Source organism: Meles meles, chromosome 13 (assembly GCF_922984935.1).
Source record: "Meles meles chromosome 13, mMelMel3.1 paternal haplotype, whole genome shotgun sequence".
NCBI classification, from domain to species: Eukaryota; Metazoa; Chordata; class Mammalia; order Carnivora; family Mustelidae; genus Meles; species Meles meles.
Window position 1 is genome coordinate 28,471,070 of NC_060078.1, and position 27,838 is coordinate 28,498,907.

General features: G+C 37.2%; 1 protein-coding gene and 1 pseudogene across 1 annotated transcript in view; one reads left to right on the forward strand and one right to left on the reverse strand.

The window, feature by feature from the left end:
* The window catches only part of CTNNA3 (catenin alpha 3), a 1,394,003-nt gene that overhangs the window by 918,111 nt on the left and 448,054 nt on the right, over positions 1-27,838 (reverse strand). The window lies entirely within an intron of this gene.
* Positions 26,609-27,211, forward strand: LOC123955536 (annotated as a pseudogene).

A 27,838-nucleotide genomic window follows, 5' to 3' on the forward strand; every position in this document is an offset into this window, starting at 1 on the left:
ATGGTATTTTGATGGAGACTGCATTAAGTGTGTAGATTGCTCAAGGTAGTATAGACATTTTCACAATATTTGTTCTTCCCCCATGATCATTCTTGGTTACTGACTCTTCGAACTCAGTTTACAATAACTTATTTTTATTCTACATCCTCTATTCTTGCTTGACATAGAAAAATAGGAAGTTCCAACCTTAGGTAAGTAATTTTAGATCCTACCAAAAATGCAAGAAAATTGATTCCTTCTTGCATCCAAATTTGACCCAGAGATTAAGAAAATTTGCTTATAATCCAAATCTATATGTATTTATAAAATTTAATATTTTTTTAAATCTAAAAGCCTAAATGGTTGAAGCTGCTATGATATCAGTGTTTTGAATAATTCCTCAGTATAGAAGTCATTAGTTTTTATAGTGGGTAAAGAAAATGTAGCTTACAAAATCCTTGGCAATTCTTACTGGGCACTGGGTTTTCAAAGGTCAGGAAAGGAAAAGCAAAAGCTTGGATAAACTAAATGTAGATAGCACTACCATTCGCCAGACCCACCGTCCCTTCAATTTCATTTTTCCCCTTTCTGTGAACATTAAATTTAGATTTGGTATAAAATCAAATCTGCCACATTTTGCTTTGTCAACTTGCTGAAGTCTTTTGTTCCTCAAACCTCAGATAAATCTGTTAAATTGTTTAGAATACAATGGAGTTACAAATTCCACACATAGCAGCCTCAACCCCCACCATTGAAACAAGGTATCACACTCATAAAAATGTAGAAAACTGAACAGTGCATACAATTTCACAAGCTTCCCAGTAATTCAAAACATTTGTAAGTTCTATTTTTTCCCTGTACACTGCCAGTACTCACAACAAATTAAATTCTCATTCAGCTGCTCTGCTAGGAAGCAAAACAAAGCAAGACTGGGCATGAACCAAAGTGTCTTCCTTTTATTACTTTTTCTTACTCTTTATTTTGATGTTCTAAGTGGAGCTGCCCTTTATCTTTCAATAGCCATTACAGTTTTACTGGATTCCAGGAGCAATCATGATTAAGGTTGTTATATCACACCTCCTCCCATAATTAACCATACCTTTCATAACCCAGCCAGCCCTGGATTCACTACAGGGAACAGGTCCAGCAGCACAGTGCGCCACAAAGTGGAAGTTCTTTCTTATCTGCGCAGTGGTCACAGCACGTGAGCTTTGGTGGGGCACCTAATGCCAAATTATTTTCTGGATGGAACCCTCTACAAATGTATTCCTCTGTCCATCTCTGTTTTGCAAAGAAATTCCAGGGAGGGTGCCTGGGTAGCTTAGTCAGTTGAGCATCCATCTGCCTTCGCCTCAGGTCATGATCTCAGGGTCCTTAATCCAGCCCTGGGATCAGGCTCCCTGCTCAGTGGGGAGCCTACTTTTCCTTCTCCCTCTGTAGCTATCCCCTGTTTGTGTGCTTTCTCTCCCTTTCTCAAATAAAAAAAGTCTTAAAAAAATAAAATAAAAAGAAAGTCCAGGGAGAAAAAGAACAAAAACAATATTTCTTTTTAGACTCAAATTAAGCGATATATATATCTTCTTAAATAGCATAAATATTAGTGGTAGAATTAAACATTTTTGAACAATAACTCTGTCAGGTTCTGTGCTGAGTGTCTTGGAGATTATGTCATTTCATCATTTCAATGATTCTGTGATCGAGGTAGATGTTATAACCATTTTATGGAAAGTCAACAAAGAAAGTGAGTCCCCAAAGCACACAATCACATGGTATAGGTTCTATAATTTGAACCCAAAGCTCTCTGGCTTCAAAGCTTTGCATTCTTAACTGTGCAGTCACTTCTTAATCATAATATTAATACGTTGATATAAAGCAGAATCCAAAACCAAACATTCCCTACCACAAACCATGAGCTTTCCTAGGTCATTAAGGAAGAGAATTTAAAACTTCATTTACATAAAACCAAGCAAAGACTAGGAATCCCAATATTCTTCATAAGACTTCTAAGCCAGAGATTCTACACTGTCAACATGTACTAAAAATAAGAATACAAATCCCATTGTAATGTGAATAGATGACTACATGAAACCAGAGCTTATGGATCACATAAAGCAAATTAGAGCTCCCTATTCAATCATTCAGGCACTCGTTTTTCTCAACAAATTTTACCAGACATGACTGCTTTCAGCATTTTTCTGAGATCTTTGGGATATGCAGGAATAGATACAGCTCCCATTTGCAAATGATCTAATAGAAGAGATAAGACAAAGGCACATGAGAAGTTAAGCAATGATGCCAGTCAGCAATGCCCATGCCAGCTGAATGACACAAATAATAGATCAAATGGGAATAAAGCAGAGAGAAAGCAATTAGTTTGGGTTCCTGGACCAGAAATTCTTCAGGGATAGGGAGAGGTAGAAGAAACAGTGAAAATAATCATGCAGAGGTAGACCTGGGCAAGGTGTGTTTAGGAGACCATGAGTATGAGTGGAGTTGAGAATTCATGTTGAGTGTTCATATTGAAGAAACACAGTGCTCAGCTTAGGAATGTAGCCTGGAGCCAAACCATAAAGCCTTATATGACAAACACTGAGGAATCTGGACTGTGTTTATAAGTAACAGAGAGTGGCTGTTGAAGATATTGTAGCAGAGAACTGATATAATGAAAGCACTGTTATAAGATGATTCCGGCAGCAATGTCGAGAATGTACTGAAGACGCCAGGCACCAAAGCCAGAAAGACTAGCTTGGAGACACCTGCAAGCGATGAAATATGAGGTGAAGCTCAGAGAAGGGAAATTAATAGAATGAAATGATAGTGTGGCAACGTACGCTTTGTGCTTACCTGGTCCTCCTTTATCCTCCTCTTCCAGGGCACACGTTCCCACCCAGTTCTAAACTATGAGCTGCAAGCAGGAGCTGTAAGCTCAGGAGGTCTCCCTCTTTTCCTTGCTTTAAGGACTAAGGAGCTACATGTTGAGATGATAGCTTCACAAGCTGGTAGCAGAGAATCTTCCTAAGAGGCTGAGCAGGGATCCCCATGTGGGGCTCAATGCGGGGCTCCCACCCAGGCCCCCGGGATCATGATCTAAGCCAAAGGCAGGATCATGATCTGAGCCGAAGGCAGATGCTTATCTAACTGAGCCAGCCATGCATCCCATTAAGTAACTTTTTGAAAAAAGTATCCTGGAGAGCCACTGAGAAGACAGTGGACTTTGCATGAGTAAAACTTTTGTACGGTAAGCTATTGATGTGTTAGTGTTCATTATTCAAATAGAGCCTCATCTCTTCTTACTAACACAAAGATAACTGTGTCAGAATTGGCAGCTCAGAGACTTTGAGAACCCAGGTCTTGGAAGCAAACCTAAAAGTAGGTAGGGGCCAGAACTTGCCAGTGACTTTAATATATAAAAATTCTCTATATTGAATATTCTATGACCTGCAAATAGTGAAAGACTGACTTTTTCCTTGCCAATTTGAATGCCTTTTATTTCTTTGTGTGGTCTGATTGCTGAGGCTTGGACTTCCAGTACTACATTAAATGACTGGTGAGAGTGGACATTCCTGTCTTGTTCTTGACCTTAGAAGGAAATCTCTGTTTTTCCCCACTGAAGATAATATTAGCTGTGGGTTTTTTGTATATGGTCTTTATTATGTGGTTGTATGGTCCTTATAACCCTACTTTCTTGAGGATTTTTATCATGAATGGATGTTGTACATTGTGAAATGCTTTTTCTGCCTCTATTAAAAGGATCATATAGTTTTTACCTTTTTTTTATTAATATGGTATATCACATTGATTTGTGAATATTGAAATCCCCCCTTTGCTGCACAGGAATAAATCCCTCTTGATTATGGTGAATGATTTTTTAATGTACTGTTGGATTGGATTTGATAGAATTTTGTTGAGAATTTTTGCATCTATGTTCATCAGGGATATTGGCCCGTGGTTCTCTTTTTTAGTGGAGTCTTTATCTGATTTTGGTATCTGAGTAATGCTGACTTCATAGGATGAATTTGGAAGCTTTCCTTCCTTTTTTCTGCTTTTTTGAATAGTTTTAGAAGAATAGGTATTAATTATTCTTTAAATGTCTAGTAGAATTCCCCTATGAAGCCATCTGGCTCTGGACTTTTGTTTGTTGGGAGATTTTTGATCACTGACTCAATTTCTTTGCTGGTTATCAGTCTGTTCAAGTTTTCTATTTCCTCCTGTTTCAGTTTTGGTAATTTATATGTTTCTAGGAATTTATCCTTTTCTTCTAGGTTGTCCAACTTGTTGGCATATAGTTTTTCATAGCATTCTCTTATAATTGTATTTCTGCAGTATTGGTTGTGATTTCTTCTCTCTCATTTGTGAGGTTATTTATTTAAGTCTCTTTTCTTTTTGATAAGTCTGGCTAAGGGTTTATCAATTTTATTAATTTTTCCAAAGAACCAGCTCCTAATTTCATTCATGTGTTTTCTTGTTTTTTAAGTTTCCATAGCATGTATTTCTACTTTAGTCTTTATTATTTCCCTTCTTCTGCTGGCTTTAGCTTCATTTGTTGTTCTTCTTCTAGCCCCTTCAGGTGTAATGATAGGTTGTATATTTGAGATCTTTCTGGCTTCTTGAGGTAAGCCTGTATTGTTGTATGCTTCCTCTTTAAGACACTTTTGCTGTATCCCAAAGGCTTTGGACCATTGTGTTTTCATTTTCATTTGTTTCCATGTATTTAATGAAACCACTAGTCAGTTCACTATAATTACCCTGTTCCTACACTCATGAATATTTTTACTGTTGGAGTCTCTAAAAAGAAGCAAACAAGGTGAAAATGACCCAACAGAGAGTTTACACTAACTCACTTCCAGTTTACTCAAATCATATGCTGGTATCCACACAAGCAGCCAAGTAATCTGAGTTACACAGTTTTCTAATGGAGGGAATGAAGAGTATTAGCATACAAAATCTAAAAGTAATTATATATCTTTTTTTTTTCCAGAGAGAAGACCCTTGCAAGGCCCCTAGCAGGATTAAAAGAACAATCTGTGATAATGAGATAGAATAAAGCTAAATAACCCACATAGAAACTAATGTCACGATCTTGGATGTATTACGACTGAACTTTAACCAGTAGAGCTAATTATGAGAACAATACCAGATAAGGTATGAATAAAAACTTTCATCTGAAAACTACATCTTGAACTGTATCTTTATTTTAGACAAGACCTGGCCTCAAATAGTTCTGAAAGCCCTAACAAATGACCTTCTTGGAGTTGTGGACAAGTGCCAAATGTCCATACTGATTCTATGCTACATTAGGCCACTGGCATTTTCTAACAGGACACCTACCAATACTCTACATAGGACACGGATATGAAAATGCCCTATACATATCAAAATATTTAACAGCAACATGCCACTTTGGATGGCATTTTAAATCAGCTTCTTAGGGGTCTTTTGTGGGGAATAACCAAGGGGTGGAGACGTCATTACACAAATCTTGATGAGCCAAACCCAAAATGTACCTCATATGGTCATGAAAACTATTTGTTTTAATTCAAAATTAATTAAGTTTGAGTTAGAGCAGAAAGGGAGTGGTCTCATAGCTTTAATTGCAGACATTCATACAACACAAAGACTGGTATCCCAGTGCTTTGGCCTTGAATTTCTGCCATCAAAACCATTAGTCAATTCAGAGACAGAGCTTGAACACTTGACTGCCTACACTCAGCTCCATCTGTTATATGCACTATTGCCAATACTTAGTCCAGTGTGCCAATGACACCATTCATCAATTGTTCTTATGAAGCATGCAGGATGCCCATCTACTTCCACCAAAGCAACATGGTGTCATCTTTCCTGCTGGAAGAATAATCTATCTAAAAGCAACAACATGAATTTATACTTGCTTATTCCTTTCTTATTTTAAAAAGCAGAATATATGACCCATACCACAAGGGACTTGGGGGACTGGGCAAAGCTAGCATAATAAAATTAGGAAGCACAGAACAAATGGTCAAATGTGTACTGAGAAAAATAAAACTCTCAAGAGGGGAAAAAATGAAAGATCAAAAGCATTGAAAGATAAGATCCAAATAAGTGGTTTTAGACTACTTTAACTGAAATCTAATTGATTTAGACCATTTGGTCTAATGATGTGAGAGAGAAAATTACCGACCTAAACCAGTGGTTATTAGCACATTGGAAATACCTGGGGAGCTCTTTAAAATCACAAATGTGTAGATGCCAGATAGCCTCCAGAACAATTAAATCAAAATCTCTGGGTTGGGGACCAGGCATCGGGATTTTTTTAAGTGCTCCTGGGGATTCCAACGAACAGTCCTATTTGGGAACTACTGACTTACTAAACAAAAGGAGATATCAGTTTGTGAGCCACTGTTATTTCTACTACAACTGATTCACTGTGCTGCAAAAGGGAATAAGTATCCCTAAATTTATATATGAGGAGAGATGATTTAAAAAGGTTGAAAAGTTTGCCTAAGACCACACAGCACATAGGCAGTAGAGCAGGGGCTCAGAGCCAGGACCCTACACTGACTGACATTTTGACTAAAAATACACTGACCCCTCTGGGCGAGATCACTGAGGGACCAGCTGAGTAGGGGATGAAAGTAAGCCTTCAGGATGAGGAGAGCTCTGATAATAAATGTTACTTCATACCCATTAGCACAGTAATTTTCACCATTTAGAAATTTCTTTGAAAAAAAAATTTCTTTGAGTTATGCCAATGTCATCAAAATACAGGATTCCCAAATACAATGCAATGGTTGGCATAATAATCAGTGTTGTTGTTGTTATAGCAACCAATTGTGAACCTGTTACATGGAAAACTCTGTTTTAGTTGCTTTGCATGCATGACTTTGACTCTACTATATCTTGCAAGGTAGATATCAAAATCCCCATTTAACAATTGATGAAAGGAGGTTTATAAAGCTTAAATGACTTTCCCAAAGTCATATAAGCAGTAAATGGTAGAGCCATAATAGGAACTGGTTGTATGCTTTTTTTTTTTTTGTATGCTTTTTTAATCTTTATACTATGTTCCCCAAAGGAACTAAATATTTTAACATAATTACTCTCAATTGTTAGTAGTTTCATCTTGAACTAATAAAGACATGAGACAGGTGAACTGAAGACATAGGTGGGTTGTGGGAGATGTGGTAGTTTTAAAATATGCCTGCCAGTTATGTGATACTCCTTCCTTCAAGACAGCTTGATTTTCCTCTTTGACAGTGAGATGGATTTAGTGACTTTCTTCCAATGAATAGAATATGGAAGAAGTGATGGTGTATGAATTCCAAGACTCAGTGATAAAAGGCATCACTCACCATGGGAAAAGCTAACTGCCCTAGCAAAAGGCCTCCTGCCAAGTGAATGTGAGTGAGTCCTCTTGGAAGCAGGTATCCCAGCCCCAGTCAAACCTTCACATGACTCTTGCCTCCATCAATAGCTTGACTGCAACCTCTGGAGAGATCCTGAGCCAGAAATACCCAGCTAAGCTACTCCCCAACTCCTGACCCACATAACTGTGAGATAATAAATGTGTATTATTTTAACCCATTAAGTTTTACAGCTGTTATACAGCAATGGATAACTCATACAGGAAAAAAAATATGGAAGACAAAGAGTAAAGGTCAAGATTATGGGGTTCAATAATCTCAAGCACCCAGAAATACCAGGAGGGCACTGGGAAACTGAATAAGGGCATGGGAAGGGGTTGGGGTAAAGAAAAATCAAGGGGAGCATGTCATAAAATGTTTACCATAACCCTTTTTCGAAGGAAAGAAAACGAATACTTGTTTGAAAGTGAATTCATTTTCCCAGATCATTACAGAGTTTGACAGCACTCCATATGACTTATTAAAAGGCACCCAAGCACCTAAAGCAATAACTCATCATGCAAAGTCAAGTAGAATCCTTTGTCTATTTTACATAGTTTAATGTATGATGCTGTGATGGTTATGATGCTGTGATGCTATTAACGTAGACTGCATTATTCTAAGGCTAATAATAACATATACTATCCCTTTACCTATTTACCTTAAGGCAAATGTTATTTATATTATTACATCTTGATAAGCAACTGTATCTACTACAAAGAGATACAGATGTTTGAGGTTCAATTTTTCAATTTTCCTTGTTCAGGTTTTCAGAATATCCTGATTCTGTACTCAAGACTCCTCTGAATTCCATATACTATGTCCTAGAGAGTCTGTTAGGGAAACACTGGGAGATAATAGGATATACTGATTTTGTTCTTGCCAGTAAATCACCTCCCCAGGTAATTGTTCTTATAATAAAAATGCCAACTGGGTGGCAAGTCTCTGCACCAAGAAAATGTTGTACTTTAGCCCTCTTGTGCATTCAGCACAAATTTTAAAACCACAAGAAAGAGGACAAAATAAGATAAACTCCTGCTGAATGAAGGATAGAAGGAGGAAAAGTAAATAATTTGGGGAGATTCTCTGTAATGCACCTCTGGTGTCACAGCTGATGCTATAACGGGCAGACACCTTGTGTTTCTTTAAGAAAAAATTGATCACACAGGTGACTGATAATCCAATCTCTTTTTGCCCAACTGGAGAATATGACTTTCTTCACTTGATGATCATTGGTAACATCCTTGTTCAAAAATATATAGAATTGTCTATGGCAGGACTTCTCAAAAGTTAACAGAAAGAAGGTTCCCTTATTTTCCTCATGGCCCCTATACCGTCATCCTCTGGTCTTCTTTGCCATGAAACAAAAAAGAGAAAGAAAGGGGACAGAAGTGAATCAAAAAGTAGGATTGGAAAGGAGAGGGGGATAGAAATGAATAAAAAAGAAGAAAAAATTAGAGCCACAAGTTTTGGAGACTATTGTGTAATAGTCTCTTCATCTCCCTGTAGCTGGGCTCCTTAACTTCCATTTAGAAGCTCAAAAATCTCACTATGAGAAATCCTGTTGTGATTTCATCAAGGATGGAGTCATGAAAGAAGCTCTGGCTCAATGATCTGTGACTAAATGTCAAATCAGCCTTATGGTTGTTTGGTTTTGCACTCAGGTATTTCACCCCATCCACAAGTTCAGTCACCATCTTGATCACACTCCTGATACTTGGACCCTTCTGTTGAATTCTGTGTTTTAGACCTTCAGAAGCAAGGCTGCCTCACTTTGCCTACATGACCATCTCCAGTGACTATCAGTGTCTTCCTCATTATCACCTGTTCATGGATTATCCATCAACACATTAAATACCACTTCAGAAACACCTGATTACCTTTTCTTCTGCCAACACCCTTTACAATCAATAGCCTTAAGAAGTACAAGCAGTTAGTAGCTAGATTTTACAGAAAAGCTAGGATTCATTGTAATATCTCAGCCTCTTCCATATTGTATTTCATTTCCTTAATTCCAAATCATATCCTGTTTTACACTGCTCATTGCACTATTACACATCAGGTCATATCTTGAGATACAAAAATTTTCTTAGCAAAAATTAAGAAAATGAAATTTTCTTAATTTCATTAGTGAAGAAATGAAATTAAGTGCAAGGCTTCCCTTTACCAGGATATAAACAGGGGAAAGCTTTTCTTCTTCAATCCATCAAACTTCAAATCCTGAAGCAGACTTATCTTTAAAAAAAACAAAAACAGTCACTTATGGTTTATCTCCCTCCCAATCCCATCTTGTTTCATTTATTCCTCTCCTATCCCCCTAACCCATAAGTGACTCTTAATCTCACAAAACAAACTGGGGGTTGCTGGGGGGAGGGGGTGTTGGGAGAGGGGGAGGGGGGTTATGGACATTGGGGAGGGTGTGTGCTATGGTGAGTGCTGTGAAGTGTGTAAACCTGGCGATTCACAGACCTGTACCCCTGGGGATAAAAATACATTATATGTTTATTAAAAAATAAGAAATAAATAAAAAATTTTTAAAAAAACAAAAACAAAACAAACAAACAAAAAATGAAGCTACAGTGTTTTAAAAGGGAAACTGATTAATTTATTCACCAGTCCCAAATAATGTTGAGTTGAAAATAGCAATGACATTTCTAAGGGCTCTATTGCATTTCTAGTACAAGGTGATGGATACTATGGAGTTTCATCAGACTAGGAGGGCTGTCACAGCACTGGCTCTATTTTACACACTCTACTGGCTTGCTACTTAAAAATTATGGAATATATGTTTGCTCATTCTCCATGCAAAAGGATCAAGATTGACACTTAAGAGTTCATCTTTAGGTGGGAAAGAAATCCTTAGAGAGTCAGGAGAATATAATTTAAAACAAACTTCTGTCTGAAAAATAACTGGTGTTTTAATACTCTCTCATAAGCAATGCCTTCTTCTGTGAGTGATTCTTTTTCAAAATCAGTAGCCTACTAACCCCTCAGCTAAAACAAAAGATCCAGCATTAGAGAAGAATGCAAATGTTTGCATCTTCTGATTGCTTTTGATAAATCCTCATGTACTTTTCTTACCCCAATACAAGAGTAGACACTGATTGCAGAAAAAAAAAAAAAATTCACATGCCCAAAACTCATTCTCTTCCAATACATTAGGGACCTGGGCTAACAGTCCAACCATGTAAGTTTGAGAAATTGTATTACCTTCTTAGGTGTCAGACTCAATATCTTGTCTACAGTTTCTGTTCTCCCCAAATTTTCATAGCTTCAATTCATCAAATTCTTATTTATGAATTCAGTTGGACCTACTTTCTGAACCAACTTTGACTACGTCTATTACCATGGAAAGAGTCAGAAGAAGAAATCCAAGAAGGAAGACCCAGGAAATTCAATGTATCTCAGGTAAGAATGTGCTTCACAGGTTTGGGAACAGAAAGGAAGCAATGTGGCTAGAGAGTGATCAAGGTAATTAGAGATGTGTGATAAAAATTCTTACATCCTCTGAAATCCGTGAACCCATGGCAAAGGGTATTTTACAGATATCATTAAAGTTACAGATCTTGAGATGGGAAAATTACACTGGGTTACACAGGTGGGGCTAATTTGATCTCTCAATTCCTTAAAAGTGGTTTCAGGTTGTAATCAAAGAGAGATGTGACTATGGAAGAAAGGTTGGAGAGATCGCAGCCTGAAAAGGATGTAGAGGTCCATGTGCAAAAGCTAAAGCAAGGCGCCAAGAAACTAAGGCTGCCCCAGGTGACAGCCAGCAAGGAAATAGAGACATTTAGCCCTATAGCCCTGTGAATTTGAATTGTGCATCTTCAGCAACAGAAAAGATCCTTCTCAAAATGAATACAGTCCTCTTGACACCTTGATCTTAGTCCAGTGAGACCCATGCTGGACTTCTGACTAATGAGAACCCTCAGATAATAAACTTGCGTTGTTTTAAGCACTGTGTTTTAAGTATGTGTAACTTGTAGTAATTTGTTACAGCAACAATATATACCTAATACAAGATGAGGTAACTATGCATGTGCCAAATCATGCAAACTGTCCAGGCCATCATAGAGTCTGTTTTTCACAAGGAATGGGGAGTCAATGATGAGTTTTAAGAAGGGAATGATTCTGTTAAAAGGTTACTATGGAAAAGATGCCAAGCTCCACATCATGTGTCATCAGGGAAATGCAAATTAAAGCAACAATGAGATACCACTACACACCTGTTAGCATGATCAAAATTCAGAACACTGAAAACACTAAATAGTAGTAAGGATGTGGAGCAACAGGAATGTCCATTCATTGCTGGAGGGAATGCAAAATGGTATAGACTTCGGAAAACTTTGTCAGTTTCTTACAAAATTAAACATACTCCTTCCATATGATACAATACAGAAATCTCACTCCTTACCTAAAGTATTTGAAAACTTACCTCCATGCATGGATTTTATAAATCATTTTATTCACAATTACCAAAACTTAGAAGCAATCAAGATGTTCTTCAGTACGTAAATGGATAAACTATTGTGCATCCAGACAATGGAATATGTTTTTTTTTAAAGTAATCTCTATACCCAACAGGGGGCATGAGTTCATAACCTCAAGATCAAGAATCACATGTTCTACTGACTGAGCCAACCAGGCACCCCAGACAATGGAATAGTAATGAGTGCTAAAATGAAAAGAGCTACCAGGCCATGGACAGACAGGGAGGAACCTTGAATGTATATTTTCTAGGATACCACAGCTCAAGTGATCACAAGGCACCAAAAGTCCAGATGAAGGAAAAAGCATTAGACTGGTTATTCAGAGGCCTGAGTTTTAGTACCAGTTCTGCCATTGTCCAACATGTAAGAGAGTACACATCACTTCATTTCTCTGACTTCTGTTGATTCATATTTTTGTACATTGTATAATAATCATTAAAATAACGAGACCTAAATGCTAAAAATTAGTAAAATTACAAGATACTTATCTAATAACAGAAATAATTGCAGCTCCTTTACATCTTGTATTTAAAAAACAAGAATGCCTATTTAAGGAAAGGAGATAAAAAATCCTTAAGTACAATGGCAACTAAAATGGTAACTCAAGATAAAATTGTTTCTGAGGCACTGATCTTTTAATTACAATGTCAAAATGCAATGTGTTCTCTTAGCTTTATTATTTTGAATTTGTTTCTTGTTTCTCAACAAATTGAAGAAATAAACAGTGATTTTTAAAATAATTATGTAGTGCAATTTTCCTTCAGGAAAACCAATATAGCTTAATTTTCATTAACTATATTGTAAATCACATTAGTCTTTTGGAAAACATTCAAGGGTGCTTTTATTTATAAACCAATAAATGAGAACTATAATGCATTCATATGGTGCCTGGACACTTGCAAAGGGGGCTTCTTATTAATTAGAATTCAACAACGGTATTTTTAAATATCATTACAATTTTTAAATGATAAAACCCAATATATCATTCAACCCAGAAACAGTGACATCCGGGTTAAACTGCAGCATTCGGGATGCTAATTAGCTAACCATGACTGTATGTATAATGAAGATATTAAGATTTCTCTAAGAACATTGCAACTTGAAATTCAAATAAGTAATGTTATGGGATAATTGGGAAATATGATTAACTGATTTAAACACTACTGAAATTGCAGCACAATTCTTTTTCAAGAGGCAGAACAAATATATTCTACAGAGAAATACCAAAATCAGAATTAGCACTTAGTCAAGAAAGGAGGTGACTAAGAGTACATGGGTAACCATTTTGAATAAATCACTTTAAAGCTAGTCACAGTGTGAATGAGGATAATTATATGGCTCTTAACTCTGCTCATTTTTTTGTTTTTGTTTTGTGTTTTTTTTTTTCTCTCTCTCTCTCAATTGCAAGTCCCTTCAGCTGTCATGTTTAGTTGTCTCTTTGAGATGTTACTATACATGGTAACAGATGAATCTGCTCTTCTGTGATTTTTATAAATGATCTTAGCTCACACAGCAAAGCCATTAAGCTTAGGTTAGGAAAGCCCTGACCCTTGGGTGCTTGCATGCAGTTTTCGATCTTAGAAAAGCTTCACAGAGCTTTATAGGAAGATTTGAGAAGACATCAGGAAATAATTTGAAATTCCAAAGTATCCAAGATGTCCTGTACATTTTCATTGTTTGCACTAGCTTGTCTGGTGCCTAAACAATTGAGTAAACTATTTAACACATAGTTCCCAATAAGAAGGTGTATTTTATTTTTTTTATTTATTTTTTTTAAGATTTTATTTATTTATTTGACAGAGAGAGATCACAAGTAGACAGAGAGGCAGGCAGAGAGAGAGAGAGGGAAGCAGGCTCGCTGCTGAGCAGAGAGCCCGATGCGGGACTCGATCCCAGGACCCTGAGATCATGACCTGATCCGAAGGCAGCGGCTTAACCCACTGAGCCACCCAGGCGCCCAAGAAGGTGTATTTTAATAGGAATAGCTACTTTGGGCCCTTTGGGTTCTTTAAGATTGTTCCAAATAATTGCATGTAACCGCCCTAACAACAAAGAGATCATGAATAAGAGGAATTTAATGAAATGACTCTGAAGCATGATTTAATGTGCAAACTTTCTAGAGGAGAGAGCCAAGAGAATATTGTAGGCAGCAAAATTTCAAACTAGGTGGAGAGAATTAGAAACAAGCATTGTGGAGAAATAAAAATCATAATCAATATGCCTGACAGAAATTCATACTGGTAATGGCAAGATAGCTAAAGAGGCTTATACTTACTAGCTGCTAATAAGTGGGATGATGATAAAGGCAAAGAAGAGCAAACCTCTGGGATAAGATTAGAGGATTAAGTTTACTCCATCCAAGAAAACTAGGGGAGATCTAATACACTAGCATTTAATACAAGATGAATCATTTTACTACTGAATGAAATACTCTACAATTATTTTTCTGTAAGGCTACATACTAAGTTCTGATTTGTTGTAGATATTGTCTAAAGAATCATAGCCAATCAAAACTAAGTCTAAAGGGGCCCTCTCACAAAGGCAGAAATAAAAAATTGGTAGCTTCCTTGCGGTAGGGATGCTATCTTACTCATCCTTATAATCTTTGCATCTAACACTATTGGCAAAGCAGGTGTATATATGCATATATAAATCTTATGTATAAATATAAATAAATATAAATCTTATGTATAAATTATCTACATCGTATTTTTGCAAAATAAATTATAACGTAAAGAGAAAAGTTATTGAATGTACTTAAATCATTTCTAGAATGAAATATATATGAATAAAGTAAAAATATTAATTAGGTACCCTGTCCATGAATTTACTAGTTGCTGTCATATTGTTCTCAAAATAATCTGAGAGGCAATTTATATGTGTAGAGATCATTAATAACTTGAACAGTGTTATAAGTAAAGGAGAGTGAAAGGAATCCATGACTCAGATACCAGAAACTATATTCTATCCACTTTATCACTCTAAATTAGAGTTTAAGTTATTTGTTATATATATATATATTGTTATATATATATATAGAGTTTAAGTTATATGTTTAAGTTATTATTTCCTATGTCTTCTTTTATCAGTGTTTATTCTACTTTACAAGCTTCACTTCCTTCACCCTTCCCCTCAAAAACAGATAAATAGTACACAATGTCTAACTTAAGTTAAAGTTATTTCTACATAGATGGGATTTTTAAAAAGTCATTAAAAAGACACAAGAAGGAGCATCTGGGTGGCTCACTCAGGCATGCGACTCTTGGTTTCAGCTCAGGTCATGATCTCGGGGTCTTGAGATTGGCTCTGCACTCAGTCAGGAGTCTACTTTCCTCCCTCTGTCCCTCCCCTTGCTCGTGCCACCTCTCTCTCTCTAATAAATAAATAAGTATAAAAAACATACACAACAAAAAAAAACACAAAAACACATAAAACAACAGAAACTTAATATAGTATAAACAAAAGATTTTTATAACCAGAAAGTTAAAAAAAAAAGTAGATAATAAAAATAAAACATTTAAGGGCGCCTGGGTGGCTCAGTGGGTTAAGCCGCTGCCTTCGGCTCAGGTCATGATCTCAGGGTCCTGGGATTGAGTCCCGCATCGGGCTCTCTGCTCAGCAGGGAGCCTGCTTCCCTCTCTCTCTCTCTGCCTGCCTCTCTATCTACTTGTGATCTCTCTCTGTCAAATAAATAAAATAAAAATATTTAAAAAAAAACATTTAAAATGCAGGATCCTACTTAGATGGTAACTGGAAAACTATCTCCATATTTGTGTGGATTTATATTTTAATTAAGACTATGAAAATTATTTTTCTGATAATATTTTTGTTTGTTTCCATTTCAGATTTTAATGCAGATTTTTTTAAAGCACAATAATCTCAATAAAGAAAGAAAAGGCATAGGATTCAGCAGTTTCTGCTTTTTATATATAATTAAAGCCAATTAACTGTGGCATCGAATTTTTAAAATCATGTTTCCCTTGAAGCAGGTCTTTTCAAATACTACATATATATACAGTAGACTTTTCATATGTAAGATTAGAAAAATGATCAGTGCCTTGCTAAATACTGAAAAAAAAAAAAAAAGAAATTCACAATAAAATTAGAAGTAGTCCAGGGGGAGCAAGATTGTGGAGGAGTAGGAGACCTAAATTTCATCTGTTCCCAAGAATTTAGCTAGATAGTTATCAAACCATTCTGAACACCTACAAAATCAACAGAAGATTGAAGAAAAGAATAGCAGCAATTCTATGAACAGAAAGGTGACCACTTACTGGAAGGTAGGACATGCAGAGAAATGAATCTGAGGGGATAGATGGGAAGATAGACCATGGGGGATGGAGGGGAGGGAGCCTCCATCAGCTGGCTACTGGCAAATGATAGAGCAGTGGAGCACAAAATTGGAACGTTTGGAAGTCTTCTCCACAGAGGGACATCATTCCATTGGCTAAGTTGGGGGTGGAATCCTCACTGGGACAGTTTGCTCTCAGAACCTTCAGGATCACAGAAAGACAGGGGATGCCTGAATGTGGCAGAACTCCCAGGTATCTGAGCAGGGAAGCCAGCTGCAAGGACAGAGCCGAGAAATGGGCTCTCAGCTGAAGGTTACCTTAAGCCGTGATCCGAGGCACAGTTGGGCCACTACTCTTCAAGCAGGGACACCACAAGTGGCAGATCTGGGGAATCTCCCCCCACACACACACCATCAGAAGTAGCAGTGTGAGAGTGCACTGCAGGAATCTGCTGGGTCTGAAGGCTCCAAATGGGGCCATGCACCAGAGATAGAAATGCTCAGTCACAGGTCAGGTGTGCACGGACCTCAGCTGGAGACCAGGGAGACAGGCATGATTGACTGCTTTTCTCTGAGGGCTCATTGAAGACGGGGCCTGGCACTCGCAGTGCCTCCGGGGATGCCATTTTTATTCTCCTCCTCCAAGTTGTACAGAAAGTGCTCAGGGAACAAAAGCTACTGAGAGGGAACCCAAACCAAGCAGATTACTTAGCCTGGCCCCTAGCAGGGGTGGTGCAATTCCACCTGGGTCAAAGACACTTGAGACTCACTGCAACAGGCTCCTACCCCAGAAGATCAGCAAAAACATCCAGCCAAGGCCAAGTTTACCAATCAATAAGACCTGCAAAACTCCAGCACTAGGGAAATATATGACATAGTATTCATGGATATTCTTCCATGATTCATTAGTCTTTCAAAGTTAAATTTTTTATTTTTCTTTTTTTTCTTTTCCTATTTTTTTTAATTTTTCTTCATTACTATTTTAACCAAGATTCTGTCTCATCAATACTTTTTTTAAAATCTTTCTCAATTTTCATTTTTATAATCATATTCTATCCATTCATTATATTTAACCTTATTTTTGTACATATGTGTTTTTCTTTCTTTACAATTGTGGGATACAGTTTCTTCTAACAGACGAAAATATACACCAAATCTAGTGTATAACTTTGTTCTAGTCTCCCACTTCATCACATCCTATCCCTTTTTTAAAAATTTTTTTTCTTTCTTGTTTTAACCAACTTCCTATCAATTCCTTCTTCAAAATATTTTTTAATATTCATCCTTACAGTCATATTCCATCATATTCACCCCGATTTTCATATATATATAATTTTTTTCTTTAAAATTTTGGGAAATCATTTCTTCTAATAAACCAAAATACAACCAAAATCAGTGTGTGGCTCTCTTCTATTCACCAGCCTGATTATATGTGTGTGTGTAAATATATATATATATATATATTTTTTTTTTTCTCCTTTCTTCCCCCACCCCCCTGGTTTCAGACCTCTTCCGATTTTGTTAGTGTAGATTTTTTCTGGGTTATTGTTACCCTTTTAGCATTTTGTTTTTTCATTCATTTATTCTTCTCTGGACAAAATGACAAAGCAGAAAAAAATCACCCCCTAAAAAAGAATAAGAGGCACTAACTACTGCTAGGGACCTAATAAGCACAGACATTAGTAAGATGTGGGAACTAGAGTTCAGAATGACGATTAGAAAAACAATAGCTGGCCTTGAAAAAAAGCATAGAACATACTAGAGAATCCCTTTCTGGAGAAATAAAAGAACTAAAATATAACCAAGTTGAAATCAAAAAAGCTTTAATGAGATGCAATTAAAAAATGGAGGCTCCTACTGCTAGGATAAATGAAGCAGAAAAGAGAATTAGTGATATAGAAGACTAAAAGATGGAGAATAAAACAGCTGAGAAAAAGAGAGATAAACAACTACTAGATCACAAGGGGAGGATTCAAGAGATAAGTGATACCATAAGATGAAACAATATTAGAATAATTGGGATCCCAGAAAAAGAAGAAAGAGAGAGAGGGGCAGAAAGTATATTGGAGCAAATTATAGTAGAAAATTTAACCAATTTGGGGAAGGAAATGGGCATCAGAATCTAAGAGGCACAGAGAATCGCCCCTCAAAATCAATAAAAATGGATCCATACCCCGTCATCTAATAGTAAAAAATACAAGTCTCAGAGACAAAGAGAAAATCTTGAAAGCAGCCCAGGACAGGAAGTCTATAACATACAATGGTAAAAATACTAGATTGGCAGCAGACTTATCCACAAAGACCTGGCAGGCTAGAAAGAATTGGCATGATATATTCAGAGCACTAAATGAGAAAAACATGCAGCCAAGAATACTAGATCCAGCTAGGCTGTCACTGAAAATAGAAGGAGAGATAAAAAGCTTTCAGGACAAACAAAACTAAAGAATTTTTTTTAAAGATTTTATTTATTTTATTTTGACAGAGGAGATCACAAGTAGGCAGAGAGGCAGGCAGAGAGAGAGGGGGAAGCACGCTCCCTGCTAAGCAGAGAGCCCAATGCGGGGCTCAATCCCAGGACCCCGGGATCATGACCTGAGCTGAAGGCAGAGGCTTTAACCCACTGAGCCACCCAGGCGTCCCCAAAACTAAAGAATTTGTAAACACCAAACCAGCCCTACAGAAAATATTGAAAGGGGTCCTCTAAACAAAGAGAGAGCCTAAATGTGACATAAACCAGAAAGGAACAGAGACAATACACAGCAACAGTCACCTTTCAGGCAATACAATGGCACTAAATTCATATCTTTTAATAGTTACCCTGAATGTAAATGGGCTAAATGACCCAATCAAAAGACACAGGGTATCAGAATGGATTAAAAAATAAGACTCATCAATATGCTGTCTACAAGAAACTCATTTTAGACCCAAAGACACTTCCAGATTTAAAGCAAGTGGGTAGAAAACAACTGACCACGCTAATGGACATCAAAAAAAGCTGGGGTGGTAATCCTTATATCAAACAAATTAGATATTAAGCCAAAGATTATTATAAGACATGAGGAAAGACTATATCATACTCAAAGGGTCTGTCCAAAAAGAAGATCTAACAATTTTAAATATCCATGCCCCTAACATGGGAACAGCCAACTATATAAACCAATTAATATCAACCAATTAATAACAAAATCAAAGAAACACATCAATAATAATACAATAATAGTAGGGGACTTTAACACTCCCCTCACTGAAATGGACAGATCATCCAAGCAAAAGATCAACAAGGAAATAAAGGCCTTAAATGACACACTGGACCAGATGGACATCACAGATATATTCAGAACATTTCATCCCAAAGCAAGAGAATACACATTCTTCTCTAGTGCACATGGAACCTTCTCCAGAATAGATCACATCCTGGGTCACAAATCATGTCTCAACCGGTATCAAAAGATTGGGATCATTCCCTACATATTTTCAGACCACAATGCTCTGAAGCTAGAACTCCATCACAAGAGGAAAGTTGGAAAGAACCCAAATACATGGAGATTAAACAGCATCCTTCTAAAGAATGAATGGGTCAACCAGGAAATTAAAGAAGAACTGAAAAAATTCATGGAAACAAATGATAATGAAAACACAACAGTTCAAAATCTGTGGGACACAGCAAAGGCAGTCCTGAGAGGAAAATATATAGCGGTACAAGCCTTTCTCAAGAAACAAGAAAGGTCTCAAGTACACAACCTAACCCTACACGTAAAGGAGCTGGAGAAAGAACAAGAAAGAAACCCTAAACCCAGCAGGAGAAGAGAAATCATAAAGATCAGAGCAGAAATCAATGAAATAGAAACCAAAAAAAAAAAAAACAATAGAAAAAATCAATGAAACTAGGAGCTGGTTCTTTGAAAGAATCAATAAGATTGATAAACTCCTGGCCAGACTCATCAAAAAGAAAAGAGAAAGGACCCAAATCAATAAAATCATGAATGAAAGAGGAGAGATCACAACTAACACCAAAGAAATACAGACAAGTATAAGAACATACTATGAGCAACTCTACGCCAATAAATTGGACAATCTGGAAGAAATGGATGCATTCCTAGAGACATATATACTACCACAACTGAACCAGGAAGAAATAGAAAACCTGAACAGGCCCATAAGCAGTAAGGAGATTGAAACAGTCATCAAAAATCTCCAAACAAACAAAAGCCCAGGGCCAGACGGCTTCCCAGGGGAATTCTACCAAACATTTAAAGAAGAACTCATTCCTATTCTCCTGAAACTGTTCCAAAAAATAGAAATGGAAGGAAAACTTCCAAACTCATTTTATGAGGCCAGCATCACCTTGATCCCAACACCAGACAAGGATCCCACCAAAAAAGAGAACTACAGACCAATATCCTTGATGAACACAGATGCAAAAATTCTCGCCAAAATACTAGCCAATAGGATTCAACAGTACATTAAAAGGATTATTCACCAAGATCAAGTGGGATTTATTCCAGGGCTGCAGGGTTGGTTCAACATCCGCAAATCAATCAATGTGATACAACACATTAATAAAAGAAAGAACAAGAACCATATGATACTCTCAACAGATGCTGAAAAAGCATTTGACAAAGTACAGCATCCCTTCCTGATCAAAACTCTTCAAAGTGTGGGGATAGAGGGCACATACCTCAATATTATCAAAGCCATCTATGAAAAACCCACCGCAAATATCATTCTCAATGGAGAAAAACTGAAAGCTTTTCCGCTAAGATCAGGAACACGGCAGGGATGTCCATTATCACCACTGCTATTCAACATAGTACTAGAAGTCCTAGCCTCAGCAATCAGACAACAAAAAGAAATTAAAGGCATCCAAATTGGCAAAGAAGAAGTCAAACTATCACTCTTCGCAGATGATATGATACTATATGTGGAAAACCCAAAAGACTCCACTCCAAAACTGCTAGAACTTGTACAGGAATTCAGTAAAGTGTCAGGATATAAAATCAATGCACAGAAATCAGTTGCATTTCTCTACACCAACAACAAGACAGAAGAAAGAGAAATTAAGGAGTCAATCCCATTTACAATTGCACCCAAAACTATAAGATACCTAGGAATAAACCTAACCAAAGAGGCTAAGAATCTATATACAGAAAATTATAAAGTACTCATGAAAGAAATTGAGGAAGACACAAAGAAATGGAAAAATGTTCCATGCTCCTGGATTGGAAGAATAAATATTGTGAAAATGTCCATGCTACCTAAAGCAATCTACACATTTAATGCAATCCCTATCAAAATACCATCAATTTTTTTCAAAGAAATGGAACAAATAATCCTCAAATTTATATGGAACCAGAAAAGACCTCGAATAGCCAAAGGAATATTGAAAAAGAAAGCCAAAGTTGATGGCATCACAATTCCGGACTTCAAGCTCTATTACAAAGCTGTCATCATCAAGACAACATGGTACTGGCACAAAAACAGACACATAGATCAGTGGAACAGAATAGAGAGCCCAGAAATGGACCCTCAACTCTATGGTCAAGTAATCTTCGACAAAGCAGGAAAGAATGTCCAATGGAAAAAAGCCAGCCTCTTCAATAAATGGTGCTGGGAAAATTGGACAGCCACATGCAGAAAAATGAAATTGGACCACCTCCTTACACCACACACGAAAATAGATTCCAAATGGATGAAGGACCTCAATGTGAGAAAGGAATCCATCAAAATCCTTGAGGAGAATGCAGGCAGCAACCTCTTCGACCTCAGCCGCAACAACATCTTCCTAGGAACAACGGCAAAGGCAAGGGAAGCAAGGGCAAAAATGGACTATTGGGATTTCATCAAGATCAAAAGCTTTTGCACAGTAAAGGAAACAGTTAACAAAACCAAAAGACAACTGACAGAATGGGAAAAGATATTTGCAAACGACATATCAGATAAAGGGCTAGTATCCAAAATCTATAAGGAACTTAGCAAACGCAACACCCAAAGAACAAACAATCCAATCAAGAAATGGGCAGAGGACATGAACAGACATTTCTGCAAAGAAGACATCCAGATGGCCAACAGACACATGAAAAAGTGCTCCACGTCACTCGGCATCAGGGAAATACAAATCAAAACCACAATGAGATATCACCTCACACCAGTCAGAATGGCTAAAATGAACAAGTCAGGAAATGACAGATGCTGGCGAGGATGTGGAGAAAGGGGAACCCTCCTCCACTGTTGGTGGGAATGCAAGCTGGTGCAACCACTCTGGAAAACAGCATGGAGGTTCCTCAAAATGTTGAAAATAGAACTACCCTATGACCCAGCAATTGCACTACTGGGTATTTACCCTAAAGATACAAACATAGTGATCCGAAGGGGCACGTGTACCCGAATGTTTATAGCAGCAATGTCTACAATAGCCAAACTATGGAAAGAACCTAGATGTCCATCAACAGATGAATGGATAAAGAAGAAGTGGTATATATACACAATGGAATACTATGCAGCCATCAAAAGAAATGAAATCTTGCCATTTGCGACGACGTGGATGGAACTAGAGCGTATCATGCTTAGTGAAATAAGTCAATCGGAGAAAGACAACTGTCATATGATCTCCCTGATATGAGGACATGGAGAAGCAACATGGGCGGTTAGGGGGATAGGAGAAGAATAAATGAAACAAGATGGGATTGGGAGGGAGACAAACCATAAATGACTCTTAATCTCACAAAACAAACTGGGGATTGCTGGGGGGAGGTGGGATTGGGAGAGGGGGAGGGGGCTATGGACACTGGGGAGGGGAGGCGAACCATAAGAGACTATGGACTCTGAAAAACAACCTGAGGGTTTTGAAGGGTCAGGGGTGGGAGGTTGGGGAACAGGTGGTAGGTAATAGGGAGGGCACGTTTTGCATGGAGCACTGGGTGTTGTGCAAAAACAATGAATACTGTTATGCTGAAAAAAATAAATAAAATGGGAAAAAATTTTTGAAAAAAAAAACCAATTAATAAAAAAATCAAAGAAACACATCAACAATAATACAATAATAGTTGGGGACTTCAACTGCTCCCTTCACTGAAATGGAAAGATCATCCAAGCAAAAGATCAGCAAGGAAATAAAGGCCTTAAATGGTACACTAGACCAGATGGATATCACACATGTATTCAGAACATTCCATCCCAAAGCAACAGAATACACATTCTTCTCTAGTGCACATGGAACATTCTTCACAATAGATCACATCCTGGGTCACAAATCAGGCCTCAACCAGTATCAAAAGATTAGGCTCATTCCCTGCATATTTTCAGACCACAATGCTCTGAAGCTAGAACTCAATCACAAGAGGAAAGTTGGAAAGAACCCAAATACATGGAGGCTAAAGAGCATCCTACTAAAGAATTAATGGGTCAACCAGGAAATTAAAGAAGAATTGAAAAAATTCATGGAAACAAATGAAAATGGAAACACAATGGTTCAAAATCTGTGGGACACAGCAAAGACAGTCCTGAGAGGAAAATATATAGCAATACAAATCTTTATATGTGTGTGTGTGTGTGTGTGTGTATACACACATATATGTGTATATATATATATTATGCAGCCATCAAAAAGATCTTGGCATTTGCAAAGACATGGATGGAACTAGAGGCTATTATGCTAAGCGAAAAAAGTTAATCAGAGAAAGACAATTATCGTATGATCTCACTGATAGGAGGAATTTGAGAAATAAGACAGAGAATCATAGGGAAAGAGAGGGAAAAATGAAAAAAGATGAAACCAGAGAGGGAGATAAACCAGAAGAGACTCAATCTCAGGAAGCAACGTGAGGCTTGCTGGATTGAGGTGGGTGCGAGGGATGGGGTGGCTGGGTGATAGACACTGGGGTGAGTATATACTATGGTGAGTGCTTTGAACTGTGTAAGACTGATGAATCACAGACCTGTACCCCTCAAGCAAATAATACATTTTATATTAATTTTTAAAAATGGAATAAAAGCAAAAAAAAAAAAAAAGAGAGAGAGAGAGAGAGAGAAAGGGAAAAAGGGGGAAACCCCATAGAAAAAAGAGATCAGACTTGTGGGCACCAGAGGCAGAGAGTGGGGTAGGGGGAGTTGGAGGAAGGTGGTCAAAAGATCAAAACTTCCAGTTCTAAGTAAGTGCTGGAGATGTGAGGTACAACATGTTGACTGTAGCCAACACTGCTGTGTGATATATAGGAAAGCTGTAAAGACTGTAAATCCTAAGAGCTGTCATCACAAGGAGAATTTTTTTCTTCTTCTTTTCTTTTACTGTATCTATACGAGATGATGGTGTTGGCTAAACCTATTGTGGTCATTATTTCACAAACATATAAATCAAACTATCATGCAGAATATCATACAGCAATGTAAGTCAATTATTTCTCAGTAAAACTGACAAACAAAAAAGAAGTAGTCCAATGAGCAGCCATATATCAATGGAACTATACCATCTCTGAGAGCTGTAGAAGGAAAAGAAAAAGGAAAATTTAAGTGAGGGTGACCTGTTTAGAAGCAGGTATGTTAATGCACGGTCAGAACTAGATTCAGCCTTCTTTTTCAGGCTTAGAAGGGTCTAGAATTAAATATGATATCTTCAGAGTGATAACTGGTTACTGGGGTTCAAAGGCGCCAAAGCTTTATTGTGTGAGACAGGATGCAAGAGTTGAAGCTCCTACTTATTATCACCCAGCCATATCTTCTGCCTCTTCCAAGATTTCAGGTACCTCCTCTGTCAAGCACTGGGTATCAACACATCTTCAACCATGTCCTTAAAGAATATTCAAAAAAATTTTGTGAAGTAGATCAAAATGTATTGTCACTAAAATCAAATAAGCTTTGCTCATTAAATGGGGGAAAATGTTAATGACTAAAAGGTTCTTAATATAAAGTGCTCTTTTGTATGTTTTCTTCAACTGTATTATCTCCTTCTCTTTATTTATTTCCTTTTCTATATTCCAGGAGGGGCAGGCAGTATGATAGAGTCATTAACAGCATGGACCCTGGAGTCAGACTGCCTTGGTGTGAATCCAGTCCTGCCCATTCACTATCTACAAACCCTAGTAAAGTCATTTAATCTCTTTATGCCTTCTTTTCCTCAATACAAAATGGAAGTAGCATAACTGCTTCCTTACCAGGAAGTCCTGAGAATTAAGGGAAGCAATCCATATAAAGCACTAGGACAGTGACTGCTAAGCACTGTCACAAAACAGACAGCAGTAACGTTTAGTACAAGATATTTATTTTAAAAACCAAATGTAAATATTACATGTTGCTCCACAAAGAGTCCCATGACTTTTAGGTACTTTGTAAAAAGAATGAGGAATATTAATAAATACTGCTAGGACATATTATTTCGGTGAAAAGAAGCAAGGTGTTTAAGCATTTATAGTATGCTACGTTTATCAAAGAAAAGAAAAACAGGAATACACATATAGAGGTATACCTATACATATTCTAAAAAGAAAGGAAAGATAAACCAAAAACTAATAAAAATAGTGACATCAGGGACTCCTGGGTGACTCAGTCAGTTAAGCACCTGCCTTGGCTCAGGTCAAGATCCCAGGGTCCTGGGATCAAGTCCCACATCGGGCTCCCAGCTGGGAGGGGAGCCTACTTCTCCCTCTGCCTGCTGCTCTCCCTGCTTGAACTTTCCCTCCTTCTTTCTCTAACAAATAAATAAATAAAATCTTTAAAAAAAAATGGTGACGTCCAGGAATGAGAGACAAGATAGAGAAGCTAGAGTTGTTCAAATGTGCTTTACTTTGGGGTTTTGACTTTGAAATTACAATAATGTTTTAAATAATCATTAAACAAAGTTAATTCAAAATAAAAAATCCACAAAAACAAGGAAATGCAACTGTGTATGAATTGATATATTAACCATGCACAAATTATTTTTTAAGTAGCATAAACTCAGAACTTTAAGAAATCTTAAATTGTTTTTACTAATCACATTATAAATAATATGACTGTTGTTATTCTAAAGTTATTCTTAAATTATAGTATATACAGTCATATGGAACCAAGATTTTTAGTTTAAGAGAAAAGAGCTTATTATATTAAATGAAAGAAATATAGAAAAAAAACCATAAACTGAAATTTGAATTAGAAATATAAAACACTTGGAAATATCAATATAAACATATAAAGTATTCCTCTTTTAAAGTCTTTCTACGGAAAAAGCCTAGAAACAGTGGCCAATTAAATAGCAATGCAATGAGCTTCAACAGTGGCCAAATTGTGGACTACAAACACTGTTTCCCACAAAAGGTACAAGGTGCCTTAGAGACATGACTATTTCCTGGTTTGTGCAAAAAATAGAAAAGAAGATCCTGGGACTGCTTGTCCTACCAAAAAGTGAGGATGAGTCAGTGCCTACAGGGATCATTTCCAAAGGACTTGGGAACAAAATTTAAGAGATGCCTGTCTTTCCTTTCACCACTGTGTCTGCAGCCATGAGTAGGCTCAGACTTCAGAGGAGGCTTCCTTCCAGTGTCCTCCTCCACTGTGGCAAAAAGAAGAGCTGAATGGACCTCAATGAGACCAGTGAAATCACCAATGCCAACTCCCGTCAGCATGTCCAGAAACTGATCAAAGATGGCCTGAGCATCTGGAAGCCTGTGATGGTCCATTCCTGGGCTGGGTGCCAGAAGAACACTCTGGCCCGCCAGAAGGGCAGGCATATGGGCATCAGTAAGAGAAAAGGTACTGCCAGTGCTTGAAAGCTGAGAAGGTCACCTGGATGAGGAGGATGAGAATTTTGTACCTGCTGCTCAAAAGATACTTGGATCTACAAGGATTGACCACCACCTGTACCATAGGCTATACCTGAAAGTGAAGTGTAACATGTTCAAAACACATGGATTCTCATGGAATACATGCACAAGCTGAAGGCAAACAAGGCTTGCAAGAAGCTTCTGGCTGACCAGGCTGAGGCCCACAGAGCTAAGACCAAGCACTGTGAAGAGCAGCTCCAGCCCAAGAAGGAAGAAACCATCAAGACCCTGTTCAGGAGGAAGATACCAAGAAATAAAACTCCCTCTCTTTTGTCTATATAGAGTGGCTTCAGCAATTAGGCAGATCACACATATTCAATAAAACAAACCTTTATCTGCCTCAAAGAAACAGAATTGAAGATTGGCAAAGATGAGATAAATTCAAGATCATAAAACTAACTGCATTGGATGGAAAATATCTAATATGAGAAGATTTATGCTGTTATGATACATAAAACAACTCAGTAATCATCTCCAGAGAATTTTAGAGAGCTGACATATTATTCTGAAAACTGATAATTAAAGTGGGAGAATCAGGCATTTTTTACACCTTTCCTATATATGCCTCAACATAAACACTTGAGATAGTAAGGTCATTCTTTATAAACGAATCCTAGCCAATAAATGAAAAAGGAATGATAGAATTAGAGTCTTACAGTTTTGCAATATCTCCTGAACAAATAGATTTATATTATAGTTATCAGTAACGGATAAACTATCAGGTGAAAAACTGATAAAGAACTAAATTTATAATGGATGAATCAGGCCAATCACCTATAGACATTTAGATCTATCTTAACATCATAATAAAGAGATATTAGATACTGCAAGTTCATTAGTGTGATGCAATGGAAGGAACACAACATCCTAAATTAAGTATTCTTTCCAAAACATCAAATGGGATCTGAT